Source organism: Somniosus microcephalus, chromosome 17, assembly GCF_052327205.1.
Source record: "Somniosus microcephalus isolate GS21.2 chromosome 17, FLI_Smic_1.0, whole genome shotgun sequence".
Lineage (NCBI taxonomy): Eukaryota > Metazoa > Chordata > Chondrichthyes > Squaliformes > Somniosidae > Somniosus > Somniosus microcephalus.
In genome coordinates, this window is record NC_141003.1 from 50,296,246 (window position 1) to 50,319,952 (window position 23,707).

Below are 23,707 nucleotides of genomic sequence, written 5' to 3' on the forward strand. Positions count from 1 at the left end.
AGATGATACTAAGATGGGAGGGAAAGTAGTGAGTGAGGAGGACATAAAAACCTGCAAGGGGACATCGACAGGCTAAGTAAGTGGGCAGAGATTTGGCAGATGGAATACAATACTGGAAAGTGTGAGGTTATGCACTTTGGCAGGAAAAATCGTAGCGCAAGTTATTATCTTAATGGCAAGAAACTGGAAAGTACTGAAGTACAAAGGGATCTGGGGGTCCTGGTGCACGAAACTCAAAAGGTTAGTATGCAGGTGCAGCAAGTGATTAAGAAGGCCAATGGAATGTTGGCTTTCATTGCTAGGGGGATAGAATATAAAAATAGGGAGGTATTGCTTCAGTTGTACAAGGTATTGGTGAGACCGCACCTGGAATACTGCATACAGTTTTGGTGTCCATACTTAAGAAAGGACATACTTGCTCTCGAGTCAGTACAAAGAAGGTTCACTCGGTTAATCCCGGGGATGAGGGGATGGACATATGAGGAGAGGTTGAGTAGATTGGGACTCTACTCATTGGAGTTCAGAAGAATGAGAGGCGATCTTATTGAAACATATAAGATTGTGAAGGGGTTGGATTGGGTGGATGCAGGGAAGATGTTCCCGATGATGGGTGAAACTAGAACTAGGGGGCATAGTCTTAGAATAAGGGGCTGCTCTTTCAAAACTGAGATGAGGAGGAACTACTTCACTCAGAGGGTGGTAGGTCCATGGAATATGCTGCCCCAAAAAACTGTAGAAGCTACATCATTACATAAATTGACAGTTTCCTAGAAGTAAAGGGAATTAAGGGTTACGGGGAGCGGGCAGGAGTTTGGACATGAGTCTAGGTTCGGATCGGTCATGGCCCTGTGGGTAGCGGAGCGGGCCCAGGGGCCGTGTAGCCTGATCCTGCTCCTATTTCGTGTGTCTAATTCTGTTAGATGCAGGGGATGGTTCTGTGATAGTGGATTGGCAGTTAGGATCAGATCAGCCATGATCTTATTGAATGGCGGAGCAGGCTCGAGGGGCCGATTGGCCTACTCCTGCTCCTATTTCTTATGTTCTTATGTTAAGTAGCAGCTCCGCATACACTTAGCAACACTGAGCGCTTCTTTTCTTCTTTGTCAATATTATTGGCCTCAAAGAAACATCCCAGTCTTTCTGCGTATTCCTCCCATGAACTGTCCTTATCCCCAGAGAACTCTTCAATATGTCCCAAGGTCGTCATCGTTTTAATGTGCACTGTCCCTTTAAGATCCACGGACTTTTTTCTTTTTTTAAAAATTCTTTTTCTCCTCCGGCCAGAGTTACGGTAGCTACACTCACGGTAGTTGCCTGGCCCCCACAATACTCTGTCCGCCGTCTACGTCGCAGCTAGCCAACTATCAAAATGCCGTTGATGTTGCTAGCTGAGTGGCCCGCTCATCGCAATTTCCAATATCACGGCTGTAGGTTCGCATGTCTATCTCCGTCCTTCTAGAGAGTTCAACAGCCGCCTCGTCGCCAGTATTGCATCTTGACCGAACAGTAATGAATAGAGGAGACGGAATGTACCTTTTACTATTTACTGAGTAAATGGGTGGACATTACAGCACATTGTCTGCATGGCAGAACCCGGAACTGAAAGTGAAAGCAAAGTAAAACCGAGCCCCCCAGCACCCCCTTCAGGTAACACCCGGGAACTGGGACAAACTTAATTGAAGCAAAACTCAAAACACAACAATTTTCGGGTTGGCAGGCTGTAACTAGTGGGGTGCTGCAAGAATCGGTGCTTGGGCCTCAGCTATTTACAATCTATATCAATGACTAGATGAGGGGATCGAGTGTAATTTATCCAAGTTTGCTGACAATACAAAGCTAGGTGGGAAAGTAAGTTGTGAGGAGAATGCAAAAAGGCTGCAAAGGCATATAGACAGATTAGGTAAGTGGGCAACAATGTGGAAGATTAAATATAATGTGGAGAAATGTGATGTTAATCACTTTGGTAGGAAAAATAGAAAAGCAGAATATTTTTTAAATGGTGAGAGATTGGGAAATGTTGGTGTTCAGAGGGACCTTGGTGTCCTTGTACATGAATCACAGAAAGTTAACATGCAGGTACAGCAAACAATTAGGAAAGCAAATGGTATGTTGGCCTTTATTACAAAAGGATTGGAGTATAAGAGTAAAGACAACTTATGAAATCATGTAGGACTTTGGTGAGACCACATCTGGAGTATTGTGTACAGTTTTGGTCTCCTTACCTAAGGAAGGATATACTTGCCTTAGAGGGAGTGCAGCGAAGGTTCACTAGACTGGTTCCTGGAATGAGGGGATTGCCCTATGAGGAGAGATTGAGTAGACGAGGCCTATATTCCTTACAATTCAGGAGAATGAGAGGTGACCTCATTGAAGCATATAAAATTCTTAAGGGGCTTGACAGGGTAGATGGTGGGAGGATGTTTCCCCTGGCTGGGGCGTCTAGAAGTAGGGATCAAAGTCTCAGAATAAGGGGTCGGCCATTTAGGATTGAGATGAGGAGAAATTTCTTCACTCGGAGGGTTGTAAACCTTTGGAATTCTCTACCCCAGAGAGCTGTGGATGCTCAGTCGTTGAGTATATTCAAGACAGAGATCGATAGATTTTTGAATATTAAGGGAATGAAGGGATATGGGGATAGTGCGGGAAGGTGGAGTTAAGGTAGAAGATTAGCCATGATCTTATTGAATAGGAGCAGGCTCGAAGTGCCGAATTACCTACTCCTGCTCCTATTTCTTATGTTCTTATATTATTATTTGAATACAGGTACATTAAATCCTTTCCCATATAGGATGCCTATCCCATTCGCACTGGCATTGCCTGGAAACCATGTGATTGCAGCATGATATATGTATCTCACCCGATGTAACGTTCATCTTGCAGGTTTTACTGTGCTTGACTGGACTCTGGTACAAAGTAGTAAAACAAAGAGATTCAGACAATATCATAACTCACATTATTAAATCCCATGCAGTTTGTCAGTGTCATTTGAACTCTGTCTGAGTGAGGCCACTGATTTATGGTAACTGAATAAGTCAAATTCTGTTATTATTTAATAGGATTCTGGGACTTTACCAGTGATCTTTGGAGATTGCATTCCAAGATTCTGTCCAATTATAATTCGGACCATTGGTTTCTGCTGACTGAATAAGTCAAATTCTGTTTTTATTACATGGGGGTGCCAGGATTCTATTCTTTTAAAAGCCTCTCAAAACTTAGCTTTTCAACCAGACTTGGTCACCCTTCCCAATCTTTCCCTCCATGGCTCCACATCCATCTGCCTGTCTATTTCCATTTGTGAACTGCCATTGGGAACTTATTTTTATGTTGAAGGCGCTATATAAATGCAAGTTTTACCTTGGGGATTGAGCGCTTCATTCAGTCCGTTTTTCTATTGCTTTATATTTATCCTTTAAGTGTGCTCCAGTCAGTGTTATTTTATAAGGTATGTACAGGCGGAGCGTTTGAAAATGTCCTTAAACTGTTTTCCATTTTGCTGACAGAACACAGTAACTGAAAGCAGGCTCCCGCTACCCGGCGTCTTAATTTGCTGCATTTTACTAAGGAATTACAAACTAGTATTTAACCCATGGTTTCTAGCCTTCATCTTTGTGTCCTTTTATAAGGGACTAAACTAAATACTAGAATCTATATTGGGATTATCCTGGATAAATTTCCAGTGTAAATAGGGCTTTAATATATTTTTTCCTTGATAGCACAGAAGTGACTAGCAGGGCAATATGCTTCATGGCATTATAGTACAGCGAATACAGACAGACCATAAATCATTCCGACTGACCACAGGACTTAATAACAAACCTGAATGACATCTAATGAAAACGCACCATCACTTTTCCATTAAGTCGCATTCGGAGGAATGAACAATATCTATGTTTGACAATGAGAATCTGCATAGCTTTGCTGCATCTGGCTGCAGTCACACTTTATAAATATTAGATGCTATTCATTGTTGCTCAGTATTTATTCTAGAATAGTTCTGCTAAACCATCTGTAGTGACTGAATAACTGTTTATTTTACAGTGGAACTCACTTACTGTTTCACGTACTGAGATCTATTCCTTTATGATATGGTAATGTTATCAAATCCCATCTATTATCACCTTGTTCACATAGTATTTGCTTGCAAAATAATGTTAGGCATTTTGAATCGCTGTTAGATATTTATTTTTAAACCTTTAATTGTGGTCCTTATATGCACGTATGGTGGTTTTGAGATCTGCAAACCTCTTAATAGTATGATTAATGTTCCACTTATATTGTCCCGATTAGTGTAACACTGACTGCATTTTGAATAGCAATGTGCATCGCAGTTAAGTAGATGAAGCCAGATCCCTGTTTTTGTACTCCGAACACTTGCATGGAGCGCTGGTTATCAATGTGTGACTGCTGGAGAGATTTCTAATGATTGGAAGGGGTTGACAGGAAAGGAAGCTCTTTTCATTCATTAGAAAGTTAATGGGGATAAAACAGGTTGCAGGATTTTTAAAAAAACATTAAATAGTAACGCCTTCCAGGGTGGTCACACTTCTGGTGCCAAACTTCACATGTCTGTGAAATCAGTGGGAGTTTATTGCACTCTTGGTGTTGATGTGGTGCAATAGATTGTACTGCACCAGTGCCAAGTGTACAGAATAACTGGCACATCAGACTGGATGGTAGACACATTTTAAGACTGTCCAAGAGGTGGTACAGGCCTATTTTAGAGGGGGCCAATAAACCAAATAATTTAATATAGTCAATGTCTATGATTAAAGGGGAGTAGGCTGTACTCCCGCTTAATATAATGTAACTAGCAGTAGAGCTTGTATTTATAAAAAATGAAGGAATTTTCATTCATTTACAATCTAAACATATTTGTGTATTTAGCGCTATGTAATCTAACAAAGCATCACTTGACAGGGTACTATATCAGGAAAATCAGGATCCACTCTCTGTAACTAGGAAGGAAGTGTGCTTGAGAAATGCCTGTGCTGACACATTGATGTGTAAAAGCCTCATGAAAAGTTTGGAACTAGACAGATGACAGCTGCAATCTGTTCCAGAGCTTTTAGTTTGGTTTTTGACATGACATTAGTGCATGGCCTGAATATTGTAAAATGGTTTTGGATGTTGAGGAATCTGTCTTCTGGCAGAATCACTCTGATTGATGTCACCTGGAATCTATTCCCAGTTGTGCGATTGCTTATATCGCCTGCCTCCGAAAACACCCAAGGTATGCACCTGGATGAGCAGTATTTGGAGCAGAGACTCATTGATAACCTCTTTAGGTACATTACTGAGAGTCTGCTGTCAGCGTGGAGACAAGACTACATATGAACATTTTATTTTGGTCATACTTGCTACTGTTTAGCATCATAACTTCCTGTAAATTTCTCTGATGTCTGTATGGAAACAGGGATCTTTGAGGTCAACCACTGGTATCTAATTGAAGTCAATCATTGATAGCTAATTTCTGAGGTATACAATCTGAATATTAGCAATGAGAACATCTTAAATTTTTTGTCACATTTGAGAATTTGTTTAAGTTTTGTTGCGCATTACAGTGACTTGCATAGTGTTCATCCCATAAATGCACATTGTTTATTGTGACTTTTGTATTAAAATATTATGATGGATCCACTCATCTAACAAAGGGTGTAAAAATGAAACATGTTGACTGCTTTTTTGTTCAGTATCTTACAAGGTGACAGTGGAAGTGCCAATCCACAATAATAATCACTGGAGCACCCTGTTATAAATCTCATCATCATAAAGAAACTACTCATGAAATAACACTGGACGGCCAGCTGGTGGCGCCGTCCAAGGAATATAAATACTCGGGCGTGGGCCCAGCTTGCCAGGGACATTTTGTAAGACAGGAACTAGTGAAGGACAACTAGACCTCCATGTTCTGAAACAAGTTGATTAAATTGATGTAATAAAACTCACTACGCACTTGGTTTGAGTATAAAGCAAGGCTTTAATCAACTTGTTTCAGACCATGGAGGTCTAGTTGTACTTCACTAGTTCCTGTCTTACAAAATATCCCTGGGCAAGCTGGGCCCACATCCGGGTATTTATACTCCTTGGACGGCGCCACCAGCTGGCTGTCCAGCGTTATTTCATGAGTAGTTTCTTTATGATGATGAGATTTATAACACACCCAGTGGAATGTGGCTAGAAAATGACACAGTACAGTCAAGAACAAATGTGTTTTAGATGCACAGCTAATCCATTTTTCAGTGGTAATGTGCACACCTTCCTTCTTTTCTCAAAGAAGGCACTTTTACAGCCTGATTTATCCTTTGAATAACTGAACATGGTAAATGAAATCTGGAAAGAATATTGTACTTTGGCTTTGAAACAATCAATCAATTTCTAGAATACGGTCTCCTTTACAATAAAGTAGATGAGAAGTTAAGGGCGGTCATTTAGGAACAGCCCTCTAACCTTGGCAGAAGCTGAAAATTTGGTTTTTGAATTCTCAGGTCTGTCGTGGTCTCCCACCCATCAGTAGATGGCCACTTATGCTAAAAGAGATAGCAAAGATGTCAGCATATCTGCCCTTAACAACTTTTATTGCAGAATTGTTACTCTAGATCTCTTAATCAATAACCTCAACCAAAAAAATTAAATTTGTCTTTTATATCCATATCTATAATATCACCATTATAGAATCATAGACATCTAAGCATAGGAAGAGCCCATTTCATCACATTGTACTTGTGCAGATGCTAGTTCCACACTAGAGCCATTTACTCTAGTCCAGTTTCCTGTTCTTTCCCAATATACTTTTTTTCAAGTCTTTGCCTAACACCCTTTGAGCCATTATAATTGAATCAGCTTCAATTGCCACTTGTGGTGATGTATTCCATATTTCAATAACCATCTAATTTTATGTTTCTAGTAATAATCCTATGTTTATGTCCCTTGTTACCAATTCATCAACCAGTGGAAATAATCTTACACTCTTTACTCTCTCAAATCCTTTCATGATTTTTGAACACACGTATTAGACTCCCTCCCCCTTAACTTTTTCTGCTCTGGTGAATATAACTACTTTTTTTTCTAGCATCATCATAACAATGGCCCAGAAATTCGGGTCCCAACACGTGAGTACAGACGGAGTACCCACGCGTGGACCCAATGGAAGTGCCGGTTTCTTGCATGCACAGTGCATGCGCGGGAAAACGGCACTTCCGGTCCCCTGAACGAAGGGGTTAAGAGGTGAAACACGTGCGACGTATGAGGCAGCGCGTGCGTGTTGAACTTCCGGTTTTTTGACAGGTTTGCCCGTGCGTGAAGGCCTGCACTTTTTGCACGTTTAAAAACCAGACGTAAGTACTTAGTTTTAAAAGGTAAGTGGTCTATTAATTAAAGTTAGAACATTTTTTCCACAGGTTTATTATTTTTAAAGACTTTACAGTAAGGTAAGTATTTTTAGACCCGATTTAAAAAAAAATTATTTTTTCAAAAATTTGATTAATTGTTTAAATTAGTTTTTTACACTTATTAATAGTTCATTTAATTAGTGGGATGTTTTTAAACTTTTATTTGAAGTTTAAGTACTGTTTTGGGCACCTGGAGTTTTCATGAGTTTGACAGTTCTTACTATCAAACTCATGAATGAACTTTTGCAACCTCCGATTGGTTGCCCAGTGCTCACGTGATCCCAGCTGGCTCATCGCACTAACTACGCCGCTGGATCATGCAAGCACAGCGCGCCGGGAGCTGCAGCGGGCCACAGACGTCAACGGCCGGCGTGCTAGGTAAGTACAGATCGGGGGCTTGCACCCACAGGAAGCCCCTGACCCGAATTTCTGGGCCAATATCCTCTCATCCTAATGTACCTAAGCTGCAGTTCCCTGGCTCCGATAAAATTTCTACAGTGGGGTACCCAATACTGTACACAGTACTTCAAGTAAGACCTAACCAATGTCTTGCATGGATTCCTTGCTTTTGTATTCAATGCCCATATATAAAACTAGGGTCTCATTTACCCTTTTTATGGCTTATTCAATCCTTAATGCTGCTTTTAAAAACATCCACTCCCAAATTTCTCTGATAATCCATTTCTTTGAGAATTTTACCTTTTAAGGTAAAGTTGCATTCTTTGTTCTTTCTTCTGAAATGTACCACTTCATATATAACTTTGGATGCGTTTACACTGGAAATTTAGTATCGGCAGGAAGTGATTCCTACCTCACACTGGTGCCAAACTTGCAGTACAAAGTCAGAGTTAGGGTTTAACCTGACTCCAGATTGACCCACTCCAGAGGAAGGAGTCTCCCATCATCTGGGTTTGACCCTGCCCGGTGTAAAAATCCAGTGCAGTGTAAAACCAAATTTACAAGTGAGCCTCTTATGCAGCACATAATGAAATTATTCATAAAAGCTGAAATATACCCCGTCCACTCAATTTTCCTTATCCAATTAGTCTGGACCTAAGTGCTCACTAATGATATCCCTTATTATAATCTCCAGCAGTTTTCCTGATACTTGTAACAAAGGGAGTCTAATTGGTTTATAGTTACCTTGCTAAACGTTTTCTGGGGTGGAGCATTCACCAGGGCCCAGAACTTTGGTAAAATTCATAGAAAATTATAGTCAGCACCTCAGTCATTTGATCACTAATGTCTCCCAGTATACTGGGGTAAGCCATGTGGGCCTGGTGACTTTTCAAAGCTGCATTTATATTGGTGTCAGTGGATATTTGCATCTCCAGGTCTCATATAGTTGATGGTGACCTCAATTAAACCTGCCAGATTGCTAAATCTGGCCACCAAGAAGGCCTGGGAAAGAAACAGGGCTGCGCAAGACTTGAACTAAAGAAAAAAAAGACTTGCATTTCTATAGCGCCTTTCACGACCTCAGGACATGAAGCCAATGAAGAACTTTTGAAGTGTAGTCACTGTTGTGCTGCCAATTTGTGCACAGCAAGCTCCCACAAACAGCAATGTGATAATGACCAGATACTCTGTTTTAGTGGTGTTGATGGATTGATAAATAATGGCCAGGACACCAGGGAACTGGCAGGGTAAATGCTCCCTACACATCAATATAAAATGAGATCAACTTTAAGTCCTGTTAGCCCTGCTAGCTGTTTTCCTGCCTCTTCTGGTGCCCCAGCAGCCTTTCCTTTAGCCTCCTTTGTAAATACAAAGGCAAGATAACTATTCCCAATAACTCTCCCTATACAGTGCATTTGTCATAAAATTCTATAATGCTTATGGCAATAAATTTGTTTCTAAATTTGTCTCCTGCCTCCACTTTCAGTGAGAATTAGCTTTTTTTTCCTGGAATATATTATTTTAATGAGTGCTGCTGAGAAAATGTATAACTAATCTGCCATATTATAAGAAGACAGTTGTTTTTTGTTCATTGTTGAGCTAGGAGGGAGAGCCTACTGTCAACAGAGAGTGTTTCATAACAGTTATTGCCTGTTGAGTGCCCCAGAAAGAAGATTAAACCAAACAAAATGTGTGTCAGCGAATTATTCAAAGAATAAGCAAAGTAAAAGTTTATTTTTAATTCATTCATGGGATGTGGGCATCGCCGGCAAGGCCACCACCGGCACACCGTGGCTTCAGTCTGTACCGTCTACAAGATGCACTGCAGCAACTCAGCATTTATTGCCCATCCCTAGTTGCCCTTTAGAAGGTAGTGGTGAGCCGCCTTCTTGAACCGCTGCAGTCCGTGTGGTGAAGGTACTCCCACAGTGCTGTTAGGTAGGGAGTTCCAGGATTTTGACCCAGCGGCGATGAAGGATCGGCAATATACTTCTAAGTCAGGATGGTGTGTGACTTGGAGGGGAACTTGGAGGTGATGGTGTTCCCATGCGCCTGCTGCCCTTGTCCTTCTAGGTGGTAGATGTGGCGGGTTTGGGAGGTGTTCTCGATGAAGCCTTGGCGAGTTGCTGCAGTGCATCTTGTAGATGGCACACACTGCAGCCACGGTACGCCGGTCAGTGGAGGTAGTGAATGTTTAAGGTGGTTGATGAGGTGCCAATCAAGCGGGCTGCCTTGTCCTGGATGGTGTCAAGCTTCTTGCCTGGATGAGTGCAGCTCAAACACTCAAGTGGAGAGTATTCCATTATACTCCTGACTTGTGCCTTGTAAATGGTGGAAAGGCTTTGGGGAGTCAGGAGGTGAGTCACTCCTACCAATACTGTCATGGACAGATACATTTGTGACAGGTAGATTGGTGATGACGATGTCAAGTTTGTTTTTTCCTCGTGTTGGTTCTCTCACCACCTGCCGAAAGCTCAGTCTGGAAGCTATGTCCTTCAGGATTTGGCCAGCTTGGTCTGTAGTGGTGCTACTGAGCCACTCTTGGTGATGGCCATTGAAGTTCCCCATCCAGAGTACATTCTGTGCCCTTCCTGCCCTCAGTGCTTCTTCCAAGTGGTGTTCAACATGGAGAAGTACTGATTCATCAGCTGAGGGAGAGCGGTAGGTGGTACTCAGCAGGAGGTTTCCTTGCCCATGTTTGACCTAATCCTATGAGACTTCACGGGGTCCGGAGTCAATGTTCAGGACTCCCAGGGCCACGTCCTCCCGACTGTATACCATTGTGCCGCCACCTCTGGTGGGTGTGTCCTGCCGATGGGATAAGACATAGCCAGGGATAGTGATGGAGGGGTCTGGGGCATTGGCTGAAAGGTATAATTCTGTGAGTATGACTATGTCAGCCTGGCCAACCCCTTATCCTGAGACTGTGACCAATGATCCCCCTAATTTTTTCTTGGTGCATGGTCCCTTTAACGGTCTGCGTGGCCCATTCAAAGTTTAGCGCATGCGTGAAATTTCGCATTCGAAGAGTTCATCCCAGGCTGCGCGGCTGCATGGCTTAGCTGGATCGTTGACTATGATTCCCTAGTTCTAGACTCCCCAGCTAGGGGAAACAACCTTAGCATCCACCCTGTCAAGCACTCCAATAGTTTTATACGTTTCAATGTTTACATTTTAATTTAAAAGGCCTCTTGCGCTATCTCTTATTGAAGTGCCTATATGGTTACGTTAATTACTCTTTATTCGAAAAGCACCTTTCATGTGGTGTTTGAAGATGGAACATTACCATCAGTATAATATATTTCTCTTGTCCTTGCTGTAAGTGGGTAACAGAGCGAAAAAATAAAGAATTATGCAATTCCTTTGAAATGCAAGTCGGCATGATATCTAACCTCTATCAATCTGCCTGAAAGATGTCCTATCACTTTCCCACATGTTCCACCAGTTTATTGTCACCTTCAGGGGATAAAAGGGATAGATAGTCCTTTCTTCACATAACCTCTCTCTATTTTCATCTTGTAAGATTTTTGGGATGCTTTCTATTCCAAACTTTAGGCAGTTCTATGGCTTTGTTCCTATTTTATGAGATTGTTTATGGGTGTTACTCGTTCCCTTTTACACTCCCTTTAAGAACTGTGCTATGTAAGTGTGTTATGTTCTGCCATCTAAAGACTTGGTATGGCGAGTAAGATCGGTTAGAGAGAGATCACAAAATACAAATTCACAAGGTTAACTCCCCATATTTACTCAAGAGATGGCATTAACCAACAGAGATTATTTTGTTGTCTACAACTGGAGTTTCTTTTCTGTTTTATTTAGTTTGTTATTATTTTTGCTTTTGTATTTTGCACTTCCAGGTTACCACAGATTAGTTTATAACACCATCCACTCTTTCCACTGATAAGCGTAGAGAATTATTCACTCCTAACTGGTTATATCTGTATGAGACAGCGATGACATCAATGTTCAGGAGCAATGCCAACATGTCAATATTTACAAAGTTGATTTTCTTGCTTTGAAGTTAGATAACTAATTCAGTCCTGAAGCTTTCTTGAAATAAGACGTACATTTGCAGACATCAGGAGGTCATGGCAGTGTTGCAAATTCATTCTGGAGCCCTGATGTACTGTTCTTTGCGCCTAAAGTCTACCTCAACCTGCAGGAGTGAAATTCAAATCCACAATACCTATGTGGTAAACCACTGTTGTTGTTGTTGTTGTTGTTACACTCTGTTGTACCTATGCATGCCGCAACGTGTCTCAGCTGGCTCCACCCACACAGGCCCAGGTATAAAGGTGATTGACCTGCAGCCCCCTGCCTTCTTGGAACCTAGTCAACCACGAGAGGCATGCTCTGTTCTTTGCTAATAAAAGCCTTTAGTTACTCTCTTAACTCTCAGGCCTAGATTTTCAGTATAGACAGTTTTGGGGCGCTAACCTTAGCGCCCGCCCGAAGTTAGCGCCCGCCCCAAAGTAGCGCCCCGTTGCCGGAAATTCAGTGGCTTCGCCCTAAGAGGTTGGTGGAGCGCTAAAAGAGGCGTTCCACTACTATCTTTAGGCGCTAAGCCGGCGGTGCAGAGCGCAACACCCGAGCTCGGGCGCAGCGCACGGCAGACACTCTGGTGCCAGTGAGCTCTTAAAGGGGAAGGGTGCATGTGTTTTTTTCAAAGGCAGAGTCTGGGGGGGAAAAGATGAGGAGGAGGAGGAGGAGGAGGAGGAGGAGGAGGAGGAGGAGGAGGAGGAGGAGGAGGAGGAGGAGGAGGTGGTGGTGGTGGTGTCCGGAAACATAAATACACCGTTCACAACCACACACTGGATCCTTCCACACAACACATGCAGAGTGCCGTATATAGTGCAGGCGGAGTGCCCTTTAATTTGCGCTCCCCAGGGTGTGTTGCGTTCCATTTTACAAACGCTCTGGACGCCAGCCGCACAATGGGGCGGTCCGACTGAAGTTTGGATTCGGGGCGGCCAAAGGGCGTTGCACGAGGATGTGACGTCATTTTCTGCGCGCGCATCCGGGCGGCCGCTAAACTTTGCGCCGGCGCTAACGGGCAACTTAATTTGGGGCGGGGCGCAAACTGCGCTGCGCCCAGGCGCTACACGCATAGCGCCCGAAAATCACTTCTCTTAAGGCGCTAACTGCTGGCGCAAGCAACTGAAAATCTAGCCCTCAGTCTTTTATGAGTAATTGATAGCGCATCAATTTTATTAGCAAAAACCAAATGTCGACATTTGCTGAACAGCAGGCTGCTGCACCAAACGCTGAACAGCAGGCTGCTGCACCAAACGCTGAACAGCAGGCTGCGGCACCAAACGCTGAGCAACAGGAGCTGCTGCGAGCCCTCAGACCAACATGCCTGGACCTAGACCCCCAAGAAGCGGGTTCGGCTACCAAATTCGCGCATTGGCTGCGTTGCTTCGAGGCCTACCTGCAAGCCTCAACTGTGACCCTGGACGAAAACAAGTTGGAAATCCTGGCCTCAAAGGTGAGCCACCAAGTTTATACAATAATCCAGGACGCGACGACCTACGCGGCGGCTATCGGTCTGCTAAAAGGGCAATACGCACGCCCGGTAAATACGGTCTATGCCAGGCACCTCTTAAGATCCCGCAGACAGCAGCCCGGGGAATCAGTGGAGGCCTTCCTACGGGCACTACGGATACTCGGCCGAGACTGCGATTGCAAAGAAGCATCAGCCGCAGCACACACGGAGGGACTGATCCGAGATGCTTTCGTTGCGGGTCTAAGGTCCGACTACTCCCGGCAGAGACTGTTGGAAAAGGGAGAAATGGACCTGAGAAAGGCAGTGTCCCTCGCGCTCTCGCTCGACGCGGCCCACAGGAATATGGACGCCTTCTCCCCTAACCGCTCCGCAACGTGGACGCCACAACCTTGGGTCATGGGACCGCCACCTTCAACTGCTGCTGCGATGTCCAAGGCACAGAAATGTTATTTTTGTGGCCAGGCAAAACACCCCAGAGCACGCTGCCCGGCGAGAAACGCTACCTGCTCCGGCTGCGGGAAGAAAGGACACTATGTCAGCGCCTGCAAAGGCAAAACCGCTAACGCCAGCAGCGCCGCGTGCGAACCGTGGGGGCAGCCATCTTGTCCGCCATCTTGGGCTCCCCCAGCCGCGTGGGGATCGGGACCATGGGCGCCGCCATTTTGTCCGCCATCTCGGACGTCTCCAACTTCAACCACGGGGGACCCGGACTCAACCATCGCCTCATCTGACGACCACATCGACTCGCTCGACCATACGCTGGCCTCCGTGACGCTGGACCAATCTCTCCCTCATCAGCTGTCCAGGTCCATGATGGACATTAAGGTAAACGGCCGCGCCACTACCTGCCTTTTTGACAGCGGGAGCACGGAAAGCTTTATCCACCCCGACACGGTGCGCAGTTACTCTCTCCCGGTCCTGCCGACGCGACATCGGATCTCTTTGGCTTCCAAAGCCCAGTCAGCGGACGTCGGTGGCTACTGTGTAGTGACCCTTTCAGTAAGGGGCACAGAATACAAAAATTTTAAACTCCTGGTCCTGCCCCATCTTTGCACTGCCGTTCTACTGGGGTTGGATTTTCAGTGCAACCTTAAGAGTGTCACATTAGCGTACGACGAACCCCTCCCCCCACTCACAGTCTGCCGCCAGCAGCTTTTAAATCGCCCGCCGCGCACCATTTGCAGCCTCTCCACCCTTAAAGTCCCCCCCCCCCTCCTTGTTCGCTAACCTCACCCGCGACTGTAAGCCCATCGCTACCAAAAGCAGGCGTTACAGTGCCGGGGATAGGAGCTTCATTAAATCCGAGGTAGCAAGACTCCTGAAGGAAGGGATTATTGAAAGTAGCACCAGCCCATGGCGAGCACAAGTGGTGGTAGTGAAGACTGGCGAAAAACAGCGCCTAGTTATTGACTACAGCCAGACGATCAATCGCTACACCCAGCTAGATGCATACCCACTCCCCCGCATATCTGACATGGTCAATCAGATAGCACAATACCGGGTGTTCTCGACGATTGATCTGAAGTCGGCATACCACCAGCTCCCCATCAGGGCTGAGGACCGCCAGTACACAGCTTTTGAAGCTGACGGTCGTCTCTACCACTTCCTCAGAGTTCCCTTCGGCGTCACCAACGGGGTTTCAGTCTTCCAACGGGAGATAGAAAACATAGAAAACATAGAGATAGGAACAGGAGTAGGCCATTCGGCCCTTCGAGCCTGCTCCGCCATTCAATGAGATCATGGCTGATCTTTGTCTGAGATCATAGCTGATCTTACCAGTTCAGTACCCTGTCCCCGCCTTTTCTCCGTAACCCTTAATCCCCTTAGCCTTCAGAAATATATCCAATTCTCTCTTGAAAATATTTATTGAATTAGCCTTCACAGCCCTCTGTGGCAGGGAATTCCACAGGCTCACCACTCTTTGAGTGAAGAAATTCTTCCTCATCTCTGTTTTAAATGATTTGCCCGCTATTTTTAGACTGTGGCCCCTGGTTCTGTGCTCCCCTGCCATTGGAAACATTCTCTCTGAATTCAGCCTGTCCAGGCCTGCCATAATTTTATATGTTTCGATGAGATCCCCTCTCAATCTTCTAAACTCCAGTGAGTACAAGCCCAAACTATTCAATCTCTCCTCGTAGGTCATTCCCGCCATTCCAGGTATCAGCCTGGTGAATCGCCGCTGCACTCTTTCCATGGCAAGAACATCCTTCCGCAGATGGGGCGACCAAAACTGTACACAATACTCCAGATGCGGTCTCACCAGCACCTTGTACAGCTGTAGTAAGGTATCCCTATTCCTATACTCGAACCCCCTTGATATGAAGGCCAACATACCATTTGCCTTCTTAATCGCCTGTTGCACCTGCATGCTCTCCTTCAGTGACTGGTGCACAAGAACACCCAGGTCCCTCTGCACTTCCCCATCTCCCAATCTATTGCCATTTAGATAATAATCCACCCTCCTGTTTTTACCCCCAAAGTGGATAACCTCGCATTTATCCACATTATAGTGCATCTGCCACGTATCCGCCCATTCCCCCAACCTGTCCAAATCGCACTGTAGCCTCTTGACACCCTCATCAGAGCCCACCCCTCCTCCTAGTTTAGTGTCGTCAGCGAATTTGGAAATATTGCATCCAATTCCCTGATCCAGATCATTTATATATATTGTGAACAGCTGGGGTCCCAGGACAGATCCTTGCGGCACCCCGCTGGTCACTGCCTGCCACTCCGAAAACGAGCCGTTTATTCCAACTCTCTGTTTTCTATCCGCCAGCCAGTTCTCTATCCACGTTAATACTTTGCCCCCAATCCCATGAGCCTTAATTTTGCATGATAATCTTTTGTGTGGAACCTTATCGAAGGCTTTCTGGAAGTCAAGGTACACCACATCCACTGGCTCTCCCCCATCTATTTTACCAGTTACTTCCTCAAAAAATTCCAGCAGATTAGTCAAACACGATTTACCCTTTGTAAATCCATGTTGACTCTGTCCGATCCTTTCCCCATTTGTCAAGTGCTCCGCTATTTTATCCTTAATAATGGACTCTAGCATTTTGCCCACAACCGATGTAAGGCTTACTGGTCTATAATTCCCTGCTTTCTCTCTACCCCCCTTTTTAAATATTGGGGTAACATTAGCTACCCTCCAATCCACGGGTACTGTTCCCGAGTCAATGGAGTTCCGGAAGATGATCCTTAGAGCATCTGCTATCTCCAGGGCCACCTCCTTAAGTACCCTAGGATGTAGTTTATCAGGCCCCGGGGATTTGTCGGCCTTCAGTCCCCTCAACTTACCCAACACCATATCCCTAGAGATACTAATTTCTGTCCGGATGGTCGACCAGAACGCGCTCCAGGCCACTTTCCCCTATCTAGACAACGGCACCATCTGCGGCCGTGACCAGCAGGACCATGATGTTAATCTAGAGAAATTCCTCCGTACGGCCCAGCGGCTGAACCTAACATACAACAAGGACAAATGTATGTTTCGTACCAAGCGCCTTGCCATTCTTGGCTGTGTAGTGGAGAACGGAGTCATCGGCCCCGACCCCGACAGGATGCGCCCCCTTATGGAGCTCCCCCTCCCCCACTGCCAAAAAGCACTGAAGAGATGCCTCGGGTTTTTCTCGTACTATGCTCAGTGGGTGCCCAACTATGCGGACAAAGCCAGACCCCTCATCAAGTCCACCTCCTTCCCCCTGACAGCAGAGGCCTGTGCAGCCTTCACTCTCATAAAAGGAGATATTGCGAAGGCCACAATGCACGCAGTGGATGAGTCCATCCCTTTCCAAGTGGAGAGCGACGCATCCGACTTTGCCCTAGCTGCAACCCTTAACCAGGCGGGGAGACCCGTGGCCTTTTTCTCAAGGACCCTCCAGGGCCCCGAGATTCGACACTCCTCTGTCGAAAAGGAGGCCCAGGCCATTGTGGAAGCTGTGCGACATTGGAGGCATTACCTGGCCGGAAAACGATTTACCCTGCTCACTGACCAGCGTTCAGTAGCTTTTATGTTTAATAATAAGCAGAGGGGCAAAATCAAGAACGACAAGATCTTGAGGTGGAGAATCGAACTCTCCACCTACAATTACGATATCTTGTACCGGCCCGGGAAACTCAATGAGCCCCCAGATGCCCTATCACGTGGTACATGCGCCAACGCGCAGGTCGATAGACTGAAGACCCTCCACAATGACCTCTGCCACCCGGGGGTCACCAGGTTTTTTCACTTCATCAAATCCCGTAACCTGCCCTACTCCATCGAGGAGGTCAGGACCATGACCAGGAACTGCCAAATCTGTGCCGAGTGCAAACCACATTTTTATAGGCCAGACAGAGCAAGCCTGATCAAAGCCATGCGCCCCTTTGAACGGCTGAGCGTTGATTTTAAAGGGCCCCTCCCCTCCTCCGACCACAATGTGTACTTCCTCAACATAATTGATGAGTACTCCCGTTTCCCGTTTGCCATCTCTTGCTCAGACATGACCAGTACCACGGTCATTAAATGTCTGAATGACCTCTTCGCCTTGTTCGGTTTCCCTAGCTATATTCATAGCGACAGGGGCTCATCCTTTATGAGCGACGAACTCCGGCAGTACCTGCTCTCGAGAGGTATCGCTACAAGCAGGACCACCAGCTACAACCCCCGGGGGAATGGCCAGGTGGAAAGGGAGAATGCGACGGTCTGGAAGGCAGTCCTTTTAAACTTGAAATCTAAGGGCCTTCCGACCTCTCGCTGGCAGGAAGTCCTCCCTGCAGCGCTCCATTCCATTCGGTCACTGCTCTATACAGCCACCAATGCTACCCCTCACGAGAGAATGTTCTCCTTCCCCAGGAAGTCCACATCGGGGATCTCGTTACCGACATGGCTGACTTCTCCAGGACCCGTCCTACTGCGGAAGCACGTGAGGTCCCATAAGATGGACCCCCTGGTCGAGAGGGTGAGCCTCCTCCATGCCAACCCTCAGTATGCTTACGTGGTGTACCCGGACAGGCGGGAGGACACAGTCTCCATACGAGACCTCGCACCTTCGGGTGCTGCCGAAACACCCCCCTCGCCATCCACCACTACCCACGCCTACCCCCAGTACGCTTACGTAGCGTACCCGGACGGGCGGGAGGACACAGCCCCCACACGAGATCTCGCACCTTTGGGTGCCCCTGAAACACTACCATTGCCATCCACCACTACCCACAACCCAACCCCGCTAGACGGCATGCCGCAGCCCCAGGACCCGTCATTGACCACCCAACCACTCAATGATACGCCAGACTCAACGTTGGATGCTGCACCATCACCGCCGCCACCACGACGATCAGGACGGCATACAAGGCCACCTGATAGACTTACTTACACGAACCTTTAGTACACTTCACCCCGCCGGACTCAATTTTAAATAAGGGGTGAATGTGGTAAACCACTGTTGTTGTTGTTGTTGTTGTTGTTGTTACACTCTGTTGTACCTATGCATGCCTCAACATGTCTCGGCTGGCTCCACCCACACAGGCCCAGGTATAAAGGTGATTGACCTGCAGCCCCCTGCCTTCTTGGAACCCAGTCAACCACGAGAGGCATGCTCTGTTCTTTGCTAATAAAAGCCTTTAGTTACTCTCTTAACTCTCAGGCCTAGAAATTCCCTTGGGTTTGCGCCCATTTAGGGGCGCAAGAGTGGGTTGCGCCGGAAGTTGCGTCGCCGCTGAAATTAGGTGGGCCTTTAAATCGGCGTAAGCCGGTAGCGCTGCGCCGGCACCGATGACGTCATCGGTGTGCGCAGCGCCCCGGTACCGCCCGAAACCACGCCGATCCCCATCGTCAGTAGCGGCCGCCTCTTCCCTGGCGGCCGCTAACAACGTTTTGAAAACCTGGCCGTGCTGCAGCCTTAGAGGCGCTATTTAAAGCGGAGGTGCGGCCGGCCGCTTTTTCGGCGGCCGCCTGCCCGCACCTCCTTCCCCGGCCTCCTCCACCCGCCCCCCCCGCGGCATTGCCGGCTGGTTTCCGTGGAGCCCGGCACTTCGCCATTGTGCCGGGCTCTTTTGCCGGCACTTTCAACGGGGCTCCGGCCGTTGCAGGCACCTCCCCCTTAAGAGAAGGGGGAGGCCTGCAGTACAGCAGCCTGCCGCTCCGCATCGGGTGGCGCAGCGGGACCGGCAGCGCTGAAATTCACTTTCAGCGCCCCAAGTGGGGCGGGCACACCCTGTACCAGCGCCCGCTTCCGCTTTGGGGCGCTGAAAGTGAATTTGGGGCGGGCACAACTGGCTCGGCGGCAGGCGCTAAATTTCCGGCGCAAACGTGCTGGCGGGGCGTCACCGAATTTATAGGCCTCAGTCTTTTATGAGTAATTGATAGCGCATCAACCTAATACAAAATAGAATATAGTAGAGCAGCTCAAGTTGGCAAATGGCAACAATGCAGTTTCTTGCAAAGTCTGTAGAGACTTGTAGTATATTTATACGGCATCTAACAATTTCAATTTGATACCTTAGGACCATAGAAATTTAGAAGGGTGTCATTCAGTGCATTGTGTCAGCGCCGACACTTTGCTAGAGCAATCCAATACGAATTCCACTGTTTCAAATAAGTATCCAGTTTTCCCTTTAAAGATATATTGGTCTCTGCCTCAATTATCCCCACTAGCAAAACATGCTGGGGGTGAAATTGGACAATGTAGAGCCCATTTTCTGGGCAGACAAATTTTATTTCGGTTGCTATAGAGACATCCCTGGTGTCAGTCTAAAACAGGCGGTAGCCCCCTTAAATATGCTGATACGGAACTAATGCCCGTTTTGTGTCCCATTCCAGAAATTTGTTTGCCCTGCTCTACCCATCTCCTTAGCAGTGTTATGGGCCACTGCAGGCCCTTGCCTGGCCCCATCTCCCGATCACCTCTCACCGCTCCCAGGACCTATTTGAGCACCAGTTATCGTCGTTCTTCCTAGCTTCGCCAGCGAGCAGCCTGGGGATGCATGCTAGGTGTCTGCAGTGTGCTGGTCTTGTTAAAACGAGGCCCAAGGCCCAATATTGATTGAACTCTGGGATCAGTCCTGATGCCCAGTTTACACTGGTCTGCTGGTGCAAACCAATTTCTACCTCGCTATGTTTCAGCAACTTGCTGCATAAAGAAATTTCTCCAAACCTCTCTCCAAATTCACTTAGTGACAATTTTAAGTTGATGATCCCTCATCACTGTCTCTCCAACCAGAGGACATTGTTTTTCCCTATGCACTTTATCAAAACCCTTCATTATTTTGAAAATCTTTATTTATTCTCCACTAACCTTCTTGACTCTAGTAGAAATAATCCCAGCATCTTAAATCTCTCCTCATAACTATAATTTCACATCCCCGGCATCACATTTATGTATTTGAACCCTTAGATCTCTCTATTCATCCACACCCTTCTGCATCTTTCCACTGAGTGTATACTTTCATTTCTTTTTTCTTCCCTCAAAGATGTATCACCTAACGTTTCTCCACTTGAAGACATTATTTCGAAAAAGAGCAGAGAAGTTCTCCCTGGCCAATATTTATCCCTCAACCAACATCACTAAGAGATATTATCTAGACATTATCACATTGCTGTTTGTAGGAGATTGCGATGCACAACTTGGCTGCCGCGTTTCCTACATTACAACAGTGACTACACTTCAAAAGTATTTCATTGGCTGTAATATGCTTTGGGACACCCTGAGGACATGAAAGGCGCCATATAAATGCAAGTCTCTCTTTCTCTCTATCTTTCTCTCTCTTTCTATCTCTCTATCTTTCTTTCTCTTTCTTTCTTTCTGTCTTTTCAACATAAAATTGTATGTTCACCTGTCTGCCTATTCTGCTAACATGTCAGTGCCCTCATGAAGTCTTTCACAGTCCATGTTGTTTTCCAAAATCCCTACTTTTGTGTCTGCAACAAATTTTGATATTATGTTCTCTATGCCCGAGTCCAAATACGGAAACAAAAGACCCAGCATTGACCCCTGGGGAACACTTCTCCAATCTGAGCAGCATCCATTAACCTTAATCCTACGTTTAAGACTTTGCTTCCTGTGCATTAACCCCAACCTACTCTCCATGCTGCTACATTCCCTTTTATAACCATATGCCTGAGCATTTGTAATAAACCTCCTGAAGGTATAGGATCATGTTGGTGTATGATTCTAGAAGTGCCCGCTGTCCTCGGGTACCTCGCTCAAGTAGGCATTCTTCATGTGTGAAATTAGACAGTACTGTGCTGGCAGGCTATTCCTACATGGGAGCACCACAGCAAAGCCCAACTCCAATTTCACACACACATGTCGATTCATCCAGCAGGAGTCACTGGACAGGAATCAGGCGCAGCATCCCTGGATGATTTTATTCCCTCTCTAGTCCACTGAGCCTGAGCCCATACCTTTGCCATGGCTGAGATCTACTTACTCAAAAAGATTAATGATGGAACCTTCTAGTCTGTGTAGCTCAGTTGCATGCAGGGAAGTATTCTTAACATCTGAGCTAGTGTGTAAGACACAGAGCACAATTTACTAGATAATACGACTGACTTTAACTTGGTTCGCTGGGCTAGAACAGGCAGTAGCAGCCATTAAATTTGGAGGGCCATACTTACCACCCTACTGCACTCCAATCCGGCCTGTTGCCATTTTGCCCAGGGTCTTTATAAGGACGGCTCAGGTGCCCACCTGAATCGGCAGGAGTCAAAGTAAATTATGAAAATTGGGGTGGAACGACGTACCTAGGATCCCAATAGCAATGTAAAGGCAGCACTGGACATTACTCAGAAAATATCAAAAATTTTTGTGGGGGCAGGGTAGCAGAAGGAGCACCCCCTGGGCCCGCAACAAAAATCTGGGCTGCTGATGTCCTGTTCCCCCACCCTCGGGATCACCTTCTCCCGGAGATCTGACTGTCAACCGGCTCAGCGTTGGAGCGGGACGATTTCCCGCCCTTCCAAAAACTGGCGAGCTGTAGTGGGGTGCCCGCTTGATGCCCACAGCTCACGGACAGAATGGAAATTAAGCCCACGGCCCTCACCAGCACGAACGGGCGGGCGGCGATTCTGACCCACCAGTTGACCGCCCATTCTCCGCCGATAGTTAAAATCAGTTCTGATGTTCTCCTCACACTCGGCTGAGGAATGTAGTTGTTTCAAATTCTGTGAGACAACATGGTATTATTGAAGACAATTTGCCTTAGTAGAAATGATACTACACATTGTGACAGCTAATTAAACTTTCTAAGTACACTGGAATAGTACAATGCTTATTAAAATTCTGCAAAATATGTGTCCGGGAGGGATAAAATGGCATACTGGAATAAATGAAACAATACAGATAGATTTCAAGCTGACATGATATTAATCCACAAGAGTCATTTATGTCCACATAGGATGATGTTTGCTTTTGCTTATACAAAACAGACACTTTGACAGGACAACCACATTTCTCAGTAAAGTGAAGCTAGTTCAGTGGAGATGGGATCAGTTCTGATTATGAATGGGCAGCGTCCTCCTTCTGTCATATCAAATCACCTCATTAAAGCGCTAGCAATCGAAGGTCTTGTCTCTGCTCTAAGCTAGCCCACCATCCCTCTGATGGAAAAGACAGATGAAGGGCCACAGTAATGTGAAGCAAAATATACAGCATCATTTTGTTTAGGCACATCATTAAATTACTGTGAAAGGATAAAAGACAATGCTATGAGCTATCTGTAACTGTTCCGATGTTATTCAAAATGCACCCGAAAACAATGAACTTTACAACATTCAGCAGGGTCAGTTGGTTTTTGTCGATGTCCAGCTACTAGCTGAACAGACAACAACAACATATATTTATATAGCGCCTTTAACGTAGTAAAACGTCCCAAGGTGCTTCGCAGAAATATTATAAGACAAAAAATTTGACATTTGACACTGAGCCATATAAGGAGAAATTAGGGCAGATGACCAAAAGCTTGGTCAAAGAGGTAGGTTTTAAGGAGCGTTTTAAAGGAGGAGAGAGAGGTAGAGATGCGGAGAGTTTTAGGCAGGGAATTCCAGAGCTTAGGGCCTAGGCAACAGAAGGCACGGCCACCAATGGTGGAGCAATTACAATCAGGGATGCTCAAGAGAGCAGAATTAGAGGAGCGCAGATATCTCGAGGGGTTGTGGGGCTGAAGAAGATTACAGAGATAGGGAGGGGTGAGGCCATGGAGGGATTTGAAAACAAGGATGAGAATTTTGAAATTGCTTAACCGGAAGCCAATGTAGGTCAGCAAGCACAGGGGTGATGGGTAAACGGGACTTGGTGCGAGTTAGGACATGGCACCCGAGTTTCGGATCACCTCAAGTTTACGTAGGGTAGAATGTGGGAGGCCAGCCACAAGTGCATTGGAATAGTCAAGTCTAGAGGTAACAAAGGCATGGATGAGGGTTTCAGCAGTGGATGAG